The sequence below is a fragment of the Tachyglossus aculeatus genome, chromosome 1 (assembly GCF_015852505.1).
Source record: "Tachyglossus aculeatus isolate mTacAcu1 chromosome 1, mTacAcu1.pri, whole genome shotgun sequence".
NCBI lineage: Eukaryota > Metazoa > Chordata > Mammalia > Monotremata > Tachyglossidae > Tachyglossus > Tachyglossus aculeatus.
Window position 1 is genome coordinate 142955018 of NC_052066.1, and position 13225 is coordinate 142968242.

The window sequence follows — 13225 nt, forward strand, 5'->3', positions numbered from 1 at the left end:
ACCATGTGGGACAGGGACTGTGTCTAACCTGATTTGTTTATAATAATAATAATAATAATAATGGCATTTATTAGTGCCAAGCACCGTTCTAAGTGCTGAGGAGGTTACAAGGTGATCAGGTTATCCCACAGGGGGCTCACAGTCTTAATTCCCATTTGACAGATGAGGGAACTGAGGCCCAGAGAAGTTAAGTTCATTCATTCAATCATATTTATTGAGTGCTTACTGTGTGCAGAGCACTGTACTAAGCACTTGGGAATACAAGTTGGCAACATATAGAGATGGCCCCTACCCAACAAGGGGCTCACAGTCTAGAAGGGGGAGACAGACAACAAAACAAAACATGTCACAACTGTGCCTCAGTTACCTCATCTGGAAAATGGGGATGAAGACTGTGAGCCCCCCGTGGGACAACCTGATCACCTTGTAACCTCCCCAGCACTTAGAACAGTGCTTTGCACATAGTAAGTGCTTAATAAATGCCATTATTATATTATTATTATTATTATTATTATTATGTGGACAGGCGTAAAGTCGTCAGAACAAATAGAAATAAAGCTAGATGCACATCATTAACAAAATAAATAGAATAGTTAAGTGACTTGCCCAAAGTCACACAGCTGACAATTGGCAGAGCTGAGATTCGAACCCATGACCTCTGACTCCAAAGCCCGTGCTCTTCCCACTGAGCCACACTGCCTCTATCCACCCCAGCGCTTAGTACAGCACGTGGAACGCACTACCACAGCAATTATTACTCTCCTGTGCACTCTGCATCGAGTACGTGCTTGATTATGTACTGTATATATGCATATGTGTTTGTACATATTTATTAGTCTATTTATTTATTTATTTTGCTTGTACCTATCTATTCTATTTATTTTATTTTGTTAATATGTTTGGTTTTGTTCTCTGTCTCCCCCTTCTAGACTGCGAGTCCACTGTTGGGTAGGGGACCATCTCTCTATGTTGCCAACTTGGACTTCCCAAGCGCTTAGTACTAGTGCTCTGCACACAGTAAGCGCTCAATAAATAATAATAATAATGGCATTTGTTAAGCGCTTACTATGTGCATCTGGAAAATGGGGATGAAGACTGTGAGCCCCCCGTGGGACAACCTGATCACCTTGTAACCTCCCCAGTGCTTAGAACAGTGCTTTGCATATAGTAAGTGCTTAATACATTCCAATTATTATTATTATTATTATTAGATAGGAGGTTTTGAATTGCGAGGTGACAAGTAAGCAAAGGAAAGCATCTGGTATTGGACCCTTGGAGTGAAGTGGGTGAAAGTATGTTTGCATGTATGTCTCCCCCTTCTAGACTGTGAGCCCGCTGTTGGGTAGGGACCGTCTCTATATGTTGCCGACTTGGACTTCCCAAGCGCTTAGTCCAGTGCTCTGCACACAGTAAGCGCTCAATAAATACGATTGAATGAATGAATGAATGCAGAGCACTGTTCTAAGAGCTGGCTGAAGGGTGAAAACGAAATGTAGTCAAGCAACGCTTATAGTTTTGCAGCTCAAACTGGACAAGGGCAAAATTTGCTCCGCTCGGGGCTGGTACGATTGATTGATTGATTAATACAGCGGATCGATTGATGGATTGATCCTGGCCAGGGGTGGGGCCTTCTCTTCAGGCCCCGGCAGCCCCAAATTTGGGATAGCGACAACCACCTGGGGAAGGAAGGGGGTGGAGGGAGGGAAGTAGCAGCTTCTGGATCAGTCCAGCTAGGCTGACAGGCCAGCCATCCTGAGGCCACAGAGCCGGACAACCCGCCTAAAAAAAATCCCTGCAGCCAGGGGCTGAATCTCAGGCCGCTCCAGAACTCTCCAGAAGCAGTGTGGCCTGATGGAAAGAGCACATTCCCGGGAGTCAGGAGGACCTGGGTTCTAATCCCAGCTAATCTAACCTCATCCCAGCTCCCCCGCCACCAGAGAAGCCGCGTGGCTCAGTGGAAAAAGCCCGGGTTTTGGAGTCAGAGGTCAGGTGTTCATGTCCCAGCTATGCCAATTGTCAGCTGTGTGACTTTGGGCAAGTCACTTAATAATCATAATAATAATAACAATGACATTTAATAAGCGCTTACAATGTGCAGGGACTGTCTCTATATGTTGCCAATTTGTACTTCCCAAGCGCTTAGTACAGTGCTCTGCACATAGTAAGCGCTCAATAAATACAATTGATGATGATGATGATGATGTAAAGCACTGTTCTAAGCGCTGGAGAGGTTACAAGGTGATCAGGTTGTGCCACGGGGAGCTCACAGTTTTAATCCCCATTTTCCAGATGAGGTAACTGAGGCCCAGAGAAGTTAAGTGACTTGCCCAAAGTCACACAGCTGACAGTTGGTGGAGCCGGGATTTGAACCCATGACTTCTGACTCCAAAGTCTGTGCTCTTTCCACCGAGCCACGCTGCTTCTCTGTGCCTCAGTTACCTCATCTGTAAAATGGGGATTAAGACTGTGAGCCCCCCGTGGGACAACCTGATCACCTTGTATCCTCCCCAGCACTTAGAACAGTGCTTTGCACATAGTGAGCGCTTAATAAATGCCATTATTATTATTATCAATCAATCAATCATATTTATTGAGCGCTTACTGTGTGCAGAGCACTGTACTAAGCGCTTGGGAAGTCCAATTGGCAACGTATAGAAACGGTCCCTACCCAACAGTGGGCTCACAGTCTAGAAGGGGGAGACAGACAACAAAACAAAACATATTAACAAAATAAAATAAATAGAACAGATATGTAAAAGTAAAATAAATAAATGCCTTCTGTGTAACCTTGGGCAAGTCATTTAACTTCCCTGGGTCTCAGTTACCTCATCGGTAAAATGGGGATTAAGGCAGTGAGCCCCATTCGTTCATTTAATTATATTTATTGAGCGCTTACTGCGTGCACAGCACTGTACTAAGAGCTTGGAAAAGTACAACAATAAACAGACACATTCCCTGCCCATAACAAGCTTACAGTCTAAAGGGGGGGTGGAGATGGACATTAATATAAATAAATTACAGATGTGTACATAACTGCTGAAGAGAAGTAGTGCGGCTCATTGGAAAGAGCATGGACTTTGGAGTCAGGGGTCATGGGTTCAAATCCCAGCTCTGCCAATTGTCAGCTGTGTGACTTTGGGCAAGCCACTTCACTTCTCTGGGCCTCAGTTCCCTCACCTGTAAAATGGGGAATAAGCCTGTGAGCCCCCCGTGGGACAACCTGATCTCCCTGTAACCACCCCAGTGCTTAGAACAGTGCTTTGCACATAGTAAGTGCCTAATAAATGTCATTAAAAAAAAAGGGGCCAGGAGGGGGAAAGTACAAAGGAAGCAAGAAGGGTTCCCCCTTCTAGACTGTGAGCTCACTGTTGGGTAGGGACCGTCTCTATATGTTGCCAACTTGGACTTCCCAAGCGCTTAGTACAGTGCTCTGCACACAGTAAGCGCTCAATAAATACGATTGATTGACTGATTGATTGACTGATTGAGTGGGAGAAGAAGAAAGGAGGGGCTTAGTCAGGGAAGGGCTCTTGGAGGAGATGTGCCTTCGATAAGGCTTTGAACAGTGGGGAGAATAATCATCTGTCGGATTTGAGGAAGGAAGGAGTTCCAGGACATAATAATGATGGCATTTGTTAAGCGCTTACTATGTGTGAAGCACTGTTCTGAGCGCTGGGGGGATGCAAGGTGATCAGGTTGTCCACAGGGACTGTGTCCAACCAGATTTGCTGGTATCCAACCCAGTGCCTGGTACATTTCCAGACTGTGAGCACACTGTTGTGTAGGGACTGTGTCTATATGTTGCCAACTTGTACTTCCCAAGCGCTTAGTACAGTGCTCTGCACACAGTAAGTGCTCAATAAATATGATTTAATGAATAATAAGCACTTAACAAATACCATCTTGTCTCGTCTAAGGAGAAGCAGCGTGGCTCAGTGGAAAGAGCCCCGGCATTGGAGTCAGAGGTCATGGGTTCAAATGCCAGCTTTGCCAATTGTCAGCTGTGTGACTTTGGGCAAGTCACTTCACTGGGCCTCAGTTCCCTAATCTGTCAAATGGGGATGAAGACTGTCAAACGGAGATTAAGAGTGTGAGCATCATGTAATAATAATAATAATGGCATTTATTAAGCGCTTACTATGTGCCAAGCACTGTTCTAAGCGCTGGGGAGGTTACAAGGTGATCAGATTGTCCCACGGGGGGCTCACAGTCTTCATCCCATTTTACAGATGAGGGAACTGAGGCCCAGAGAAGCGAAGCGACTTGCCCAAAGTCACACAGCTGACAATTGGCAGAGCCGGGATTTGAACCCGTGACCTCTGACTCCAAAGCCTGGGCTCTTGCCACTGAGCCACGCTGTACTTCCCAAGCGCTTACTACAGTGCTCTGCACACAGTAAGTGCTCAATAAATACGATTGATGATGATGATTGAATGAATGAATGAGTAAATGTGGGACAGGGACTGTGTCCAACCTGATTTGTTTGTAATAATAATAATAATAATAATAATAATAATAATAATAATGGCATTTATTAGTGCCGAGCACTGTTCTAAGCACTGGGGAGGTTACAAGGTGATCAGGTTGTCCCATAGGGGGCTCACAGTCTTAATCCCCATTTGACAGATGAGGGAACTGAGGCCCAGAGAAGTGAAGTACTGTGAGTGAATTGAAGTGACTGTGAGCCCCCGTGGGACAACCTGATAACCTTGCATCTACCCCAGCACTTGGAACAGTGCTTTGCACATAGTCAGCGCTTAATAAATGCCATCATTATTATTATTATTATTATTGTTATTATTATTATGCCACTGAGTCGGCTCCAACCCATAGGACACATCTTTCCCAGGACTCCCCACTTTCATCTGTAATCGTTCTGGTAGTGGATCCAAAGAGTTTTCTTGGTCAAAATGCCAAGAAACTGGTTTATAATTATGATTAAAATACAATTGAATGATTAAAAACCTGCCTGCCTTGTTCCTCCGCTGGCTTTCCTGCAGATGGCTCTGGGCAGCTTCCTTCCCATCGGGTGACATCGTCATCTCCCCTTGATCATCATCATCAATCATCAATCGTATTTATTGAGCGCTTACTGCGTGCAGAGCACTGTACTAAGCTCTTGGGAAGTACAAATTGGCAACACATAGAGACAGTCCCTGCCCAACAGTGGGCTCACAGTCTGAAAGGGGGAGACAGAGAACAAAACCAAACATACTAACAAAACAAAATAAACTTAAACAAAATAAAAATAAACAAATAAAATAAAATAAAATAAAATAAAATAAGCAAAATAAAATAAACTGTTCCCCAGCCCCTTGATGATTGGGGCTGGGGAACAGAGGGGGAACATTATTCCCCACTTCTGAAATTCTTCCCCCCACATATCGACCACTTGATTGACTCAATATCAGGGAATCGGACCTCGAAGCAACACGCAGCAAACACCCGTCAATCGTCCCTCCTCTTGGTGTTTGGGCAAGTCACTTAACTTCTCCGTGCCTCAGTTCCCTCATCTGTAAAATGGGGATTAAAACTGTGAGCCCCCCCACCGTGGGACAACCTGATCACCTTGTAACCTCCCCAGCGCTTTGCACATAGTAAGTGCATAACAAATACTGTCATTATTATTGAATGGAAGTGCTTTCTTCTTTTCACAACCGCCCTTAAGGGAACCAGCGGAGATTGCAGAAGGCCCTGCTGAGAGCTCACCTCCTCCAGGAGGCCTTCCCAGACTGAGCCCCTTCCTTCCTCCCCCCCTCGTCCCCCTCTCCATCCCCCCCATCTTACCTCCTTCCCTTCCCCACAGCACCTGTATATATGTATATATGTTTGTACATATTTATTACTCTATTTGTTTATTTATTTATTTTACTTGTACATATCTATTCTATTTATTTTATTTTGTTAGTATGTTCGGTTTTGTTCTCTGTCTCCCCACTTTTAGACTGTGAGCCCACTGTTGGGTAGGAACTGTCTCTTTATGTTGCCAATTTGTACTTCCCAAGCGCTTAGTACAGTGCTCTGCACATAGTAAGCGCTCAATAAATATGATTGATGATGAGGATTGCAGAAGTGTTCAAGGATTTCCAATTTCTAAGGATTGCCAATTTCCCTTTGCACTTTGGGATAATAAACTCCAGATCGTTGCCTTTGCATTCGGGAGCTTTGGTTGAAACGCATCGGAATTTCATTGGAGAGATTTTCCCTAAAAGAGTTTGCGAATCAATCAATCAGTCAACAGTATTTTTTGAGTGCTTACTATGTAGAGAGCACTGTACTAAGCACTTGGGAGAGTACAATAGAATTAGCAGAAACATTCCCTGCCTGTAACAAGTTTATAGTCTAAAGAATTTTAAATGAAATGCACAATCAATCAATCATATTTGTTGAGTGAGCCCTTACTGTGTTCAGAGCACTGAACTAAGCACTTGGGAGAGCACAATATAACAATAACAACAGACACATTCCCTACCCACAACACAACCCATAAAAAAAACAGCATGGCCTAGTCCTTTTAGACTGTGAGCCCACTGTTGGGTAGGGACTGTCTCTATATGTTGCCAACTTGTACTTCCCAAGCGCTTAGTACAGTGCTCTGCACACAGTAAGCGGTCAATAAATACGATTGATTGATTGATTGATTGGATAGAACACAGGCCTGGGAATCAGAATCCAATCCCGACTCCACCGCTTGTCTGAGTGACCTTGGGCAAATCACTTCACTTCTCTGTGCCTCAGTTCCCTCGTCTGTAAAATCGGGATTAAGACCGTGACCTCTGTGCAGGCCAGGGACCGTGTCCAACCTGATTTGCTTGTATCCACCCCAGTGCTTGACGCAAAGTAAGCGCTTAACAAATAGTACAATTATTATTATTAGAGAAGCGGCGGGGCTTAGTGGGTAGAGCCCCAGCCTGGGAATCAGAAGGACTTGGTTCTAATCCCAGTTTCGCCATATGTCTGCTGTGTGACCTTGGGCAAGCCACTTCACTTCTCTGGGCCTCAGTTAGCCCTTCTGTAAAATGGGGATTAAGAGTGTGAGCCCCATGGGGGACAGGGACTGTGTCCATCCTGATTAACTTGCTGTCACAAACCGCCTCAGTGACATGTAGTAGAGTCAAACCACATCACCAAGGTTACTGTGGAAAGATTTTTTACTTAGTTTTACCAACGTGCAAGAGAGTGACACAACCATTCATCCCCACATACATACACTCACACATACATTCATTCATTCATTCAACCGTATTTATTGAGCGTTTACTGTGTGCAGAGCACTGTACTAAGCGCTTGGGAAGTCCAAGTTGGCAACGTATAGAGACGGTCCCTACCCAACAGCGGGCTCACAGTCTAGATGGGGGAGACATACATACAAACATACTTTCACCCACTCCACTCCAAGGGTCCAATACCAGATGCTTTCCTTTGCTTGCTTGTCTCATCGCAATTCAAAACCTCCTATCTAATAATAACAATAATTGGAATGTATTAAGCACTTACTATATGCAAAGCACTGTTCTAGGCACTGGGGAGGTTACAAAGTGATCAGGTTGTCCCACTGGGGGCTCACAGTCTTCATCCTCATTTTCCAGATGAGGGAACTGAGGCTCAGAGAAGTGAAGTTACTTGCCCGAAGTCCTACTGCTAATTGGCAGAGCCGGGATTCGAACCCATGACCCCTGACTCCAAAGCCCGTGCTCTTTCCACTGAGCCACACTGCTTCTCTGCCTTAGGCGCCGCAGCTGTGGCTCTACAGCGAAGTAGCGTGGCTCAGTGGAAAGGGCACAGGCTTTGGAGTAAGAGGTCGTGGGTTCAAATCCCGGCTCCACAGCTTGTCAGCTGTGTGACTTTGGGCAAGTCACTTAACTTCTCCGTGCCTCAGTTACCTCATCTGTAAAAGGGGATTAAGATTGTGAGCCCCACATGGGACAACCTGATCACCTTGTATCCTCCCCAGTATTTAGAACAGTGCTTTGCACATAGTAAGCGCTTAACAAATACCAAAATTATTATTATTATTATTATTAGCAGAGCCGGAATTCAAACCCATGACCCTTGACTCCAAAGCCCATGCTCTTTCCACTGAGCCACGCTGCTTCTCTGCCTTAGGCACCACAGCTGTGGCTCTACAGAGAAGCAGCGTGGCTCAGTGGAAAGAGCCCGGGCTTTGGAGTCAGAGGTCATGGGTTCAAATCCCAGCTCTGCCAATTGTCAGCTCTGTGACTTTGGGCAAGTCACTTAGCTTCTCTGTGCCTCAGTTCCCTCATCTGGAAAATGGGGATTAAGACTGTGAGCCCCACGTGGGACAACCTGATCACCTTGTATCCCCCCAGTGCTTAGAACAGTGCTTTGCACATAGTAAGCCCTTAACAAATGCCATTATTATTATTATTATTCTTATTATTATTATTATTATTTTATAACGTGGCAGTCATTGATTGGTCCAGGCCCATTACCGGGTAGAGCAGGGAGAGAAGGCCACCACGTTCCGCCCCACAGAGGCCAGCAATCACCTGTCTCAGGTAGAGCCCATCAGTGACTTTGCAAAGCCTCTTCCTTGTTGTTGTTCACAGGATAATAATAATAATAATAATAATAATAATGGCATTTGTTAAGTGCTTACTATATGCAGAGCACTGTTCTAAGTGCTGGGAGGGGGATACAAGGTGTTCAGTTTGTCCCACGAGGGGCTCACAGTCTTAATCCCCGTTGTACAGATGAGGTCACTGAGGCTCGGAGAAGTGAAGTGACTTGCCCAAGGTCACACAGCAGACTCGTGGCAGAGTCGGGATTCGAACCCATGACCACCGACTCCAAAGCCTGGGCTCTTTCCACTGAGCCACGCTGCTCAAACAGCCACTAATAAGGCTGCTTGTTGTGGGCTCACCACACTTCTATCTACCCCAGCGCTTAGAACAGTGCTCGGCATATAGTAAGCACTTAACAAATACCTATCTATCTATCTATCTATCTACCTATCTATCTATCTATCTGTATATATATATATGTATACATACAGATAGATAGATAGATATACGTACATATATATGGGAGAAGCTGCTGTGGCTCAGTGGAAGGAGCCTGGGCTTTGGAGTCAGGGGTCATGGGTTCAAATCCCAGCTCTGCCAACTGTCAGCTGTGTGACTTTGGGCAAGTCACTTCACTTCTCTGTTCCCTTATCTGTAAAATGGGGATTAAGGCTGTGAGCCCCCCGTGGGACAACCCGATCACCTTGTAACCTCCCCAGCGCTTAGAACAGTGCTTTGCACATAGTAAGTGCTTAACAAATGCCAACATTATTATTATTACATATATAGAGAGATGTTCCCTGCCCACAAGGAGCTTACGGTCTAGAGGCCAATGCCCTCAACCCCAAGCCCCTGGGTCCCCCCGCATCCCATGTCCTGTCCTCCCCGGTTTTCCCTACCCGTTTGGCCTTGCCTTTTCCAGGATGGCAGCTACCTCAGGGCTCCTCCTGGGAAAGACACGTATTCCTTGGCTCCGAGCGGGGCTGTTGATTCGAGCCGGTGACTCAACGCCAGCCCATCCACGCGGGAGCAGCTTGCCAACCGCAGAACCAGTCAACACCGGATTGCAAAAACAAGGGCTTCACTCTCCTATTCTCCTCGGCCTCCAACAACGCATTAAGCAGCTGAATCACTTCCCGAAGGTCATTGTTTATGGGGCTGTTACCTAGCCTTCGGCCCACGGGGACCTGGGTTCTCATCCCAGCTCCGCCACTTGTCTGCTGTGGGTCCTTGGGCAGGTCGCTTCACCCCTCTGTACCTCAGTTTACTTCAACTGTAAAATGGGGGTTAAGACTGTGAGCTCCATGTGGGACAGGGACTGTGTTACTACTACGTCACTTCACTGTGCCTCAGTTCCCTCGTCTGTAAAATGGGGATGAAGACTGTGAGCCCCCCGCGGCTCACCTGATCACCTTGTAACCTCCCCGGCACTTAGTGCTTTGCACATAGTAAGCTCTTAATAAATGCCATTATTATTATTATTACTAATAATAATCATACATGTTTAGCATTTACTATTTGCCAAAAACTGTTCTAAACGCTGGGGTAGATCAATCAATCAATCAACTGTATTTATTGAGCGCTTACTGTGTGCAGAGCACTGTACTAAGCGCTTGATATGTTGCTTGATATGTTATGTTGCCAACTTGTACTTCCCAAGCGCTTAGTACAGTGCCCTGCACACAGTAAGCGCTCAATAAATACGATTGATTGATTGATTGATTGAGAAGTACAAGTTGGCAACATATAAGATACAAGTAGATCCAAGTGAATCAGGTTGGACACAGTCCCTGTCTCCCACGGTGCCCACACTCTTCATCCCCATTTTACAGATGAGGTAACTGAGGCCCAGAGAAGAAAAGCGACTTGCCCAAGGTCACACAGCAGACAAACGGAGGAGCCGGGATTAGAACCCACTCTCTACCCCAGTGCTTAGAACAGTGCCGGGCTAATAGTAAGCGTTTAACAAATACCATAAGAAATTGTTTTTTTAGAAAAGATACTTGTAGCTGGAAGTTCCTGGTTGATCCCCTAACAGTCCGTCACCTTGACAACACTCCCTGGGATGAGCCCACTTCCAAGTCTGGGATTTCAGAGGGCCTTGGCGGGCGCTTCCCTCCGAGGCTTCTGCCAACCTTCTCCCTCCGCGTTAATTTCCCCGGGCGATTAGTGAGTGAATAAGTGGATGTCGACGGCTACCTTATCTCCCTGTCCTCTTATCCCAGGATTTATTCCCTTTTTTTTTTCCACTTGCACAAGCAGAAACCATATGAAATATTCATTTCCCGCTCCAACCCATTTCCCAACTCTTCTTGGCAGCGCCAAGACGTGGAGTATCTTAGCTCTGGCTTGAGCGGTAGGGTTTCTTAGGCTGTCCCTGATCGAGGCTGGGACCTGCATGGGTCAGTGTAAATCAGCGCTTAAAACAGTGCTTGGCACATAGTAAGCACTTAAATACCAAAATTATTATTATTATTATTATTAAAAGTACCACACTAACACTTGCTGGCTTAGTGGCGATCTGAAACACTCAGATTCAGGGGAAACTCACGGACAGCTCTAGACTGTAAGCTTGTTGTGGGCAGGGATTGTGTCTGTTTATTGTTATATTGTACTCTCCCAAGCGCTTAGTACGGCACTTAATAAATAATGATTGAATGAATGAATCATGATAGACTGCCTCTATGAGTCTGCTTCGCTTCTCCATTCATTCATTCATTTATTTGTATTTATTGAATGCTTACTGTGTGCAGAGCTCTGTACTAAGCGCTTGGAAAGTACAATTTGGCAACAGATAGAGATAATCCCTACCCAACAACAGGCTCCATCCACGCCTGGGCAGTGTCCGGCCCCTGGGCTCAGAGGATGGCAGGCCTGCTCCCATCTCCCTTCTCCCAAGCACTAATAATAATAATTAATAATTATGGTATTTGTTAGAGTGCTTACTATGTGCCAAGCACCGTTCTAAGCAATGGGGTAGAAACAAGGTAACCAGGTTGGAAACAGTTCCTGTCCCGGATGGGGCTCCCAGTCTTAATCCCATTATAAAGATGAGGTAACAGAGGCTGAGAGAAGTGAAGTGACTTACCCAAGGTCACTCAGTAGACAGTTGGAGGAGCCAGGATTAATACAGTGCCCCGGACTGTATAAATTTCTTTATTTTACTTGTACATATCTATTCTATTTATTTTATTTTGTTAATACGTTTGGTTTTGTTCTCTGTCTCCCCCTTCTAGACTGGGAGCCCACTGTTGGGTAGGGACCGTCTCTATATGTGGCCAACTTGTACTTCCCAAGCGCTTAGTACAGTGCTCTGCACACAGAAAGCGCTCAATAAATACGATTGATTGGACTGCAAGCTCACTGTGGGCAAGGAACGTGTCCTATTGTTAAAGTTTACTCTCTAGAGCACTTACTACAGTGCTCTGCACAGGCTAAGTGCTCAATAAATACGATTGACTGACTAGTAAGTGCTCAATAAATAGGATTGATTGATTATGTTTGGCACACGGACTGCTTAGCTGGCAGTTGCAGGGGTCCCCGCGGCTTCTCGTACTACCCATGATGCTCCCTTTGGGTTCTCTTCATTCATTCAATCGTATTTATTGAGCGCTTACTGTGTGCAGAGCACTGTACTAAGCACTTGGATTCACCAGTGCCACCATCCTGACCCACCCTAATAATAGTACGTTTGTTGTGGGCAGGGACTGTATCTGTTTATTGCTACATAGTACTCTCCCACATGCTTAATACAGGGCTCTATGCACTTAAGTGCTCAATAAATACAATTGAATGAATGAATAATAATAATAATGATATCTACTACTATCTGGCAGGCACTGTACTAAGCGCTGGGGTAGACATAACATAATTAGGTTGGACCCAGTCCCTGTTCCTTATGGGGCTCACTGTTTAAGTAATAGTGAATGTGGTATTTGTTAAATGCTTATTATATAATAATAATAATGATGGCATTTATTAAGCACTTGCTATGTGCAAAGCACTGTTCTAAGCACTAGGGAGGTTACAAGGTGATCAGGTTGTTCCCACGGGGGGCTCACAGTCTTAATCCCATTTTTACAGATTCATTCAATTGTATCTATTGAGCGCTTACTGTGTGCAGAGCACTGCACTAAGCGCTTGGGAAGTAAAAGTTGAGGTAACAGGCCCAGAGAAGTGAAGTGACTTGCCCAGAGTCACACAGCTGATAATTGGCAGAGTCGGGATTTGAACCTCTGACTCCAAATCCCGGGCTCTTTCCACCGAGCCACGCTGCTTCTCATACGGCAAGTACCAAGTGCTGGGAGAGATTCGAGATAAGCGGGTCAGACACCATCCCTGTCCCGCACGGGCTCACGGTCTTAAGTAGGAGGGAGGACAGATATGGAATCCCCATTTTACAGATGAGGAAACTGAGACACAGAGAAGCTAAGTGACCCGCCCAAGATCACCCAGCAGACAAGTGGCAGAGCCAGGTAGAGCTTCTAGGCCATAAGCTCATCCTCTAGACTACTTACTACGTGCCAGGCACTGTTGGGTAGGGACTGTCTCTATATGTTGCCAACTTGTCCTTCCCAAGCGCTTAGTACAGTGCTCTGCACACAGTAAGCGCTCAATAAATACGATTGATTGATTGATTGGCTGTACTAAGCGTGGCGATGGATATGAGCAAATCGGGTTGGACACAGTCCCTGTCCCAC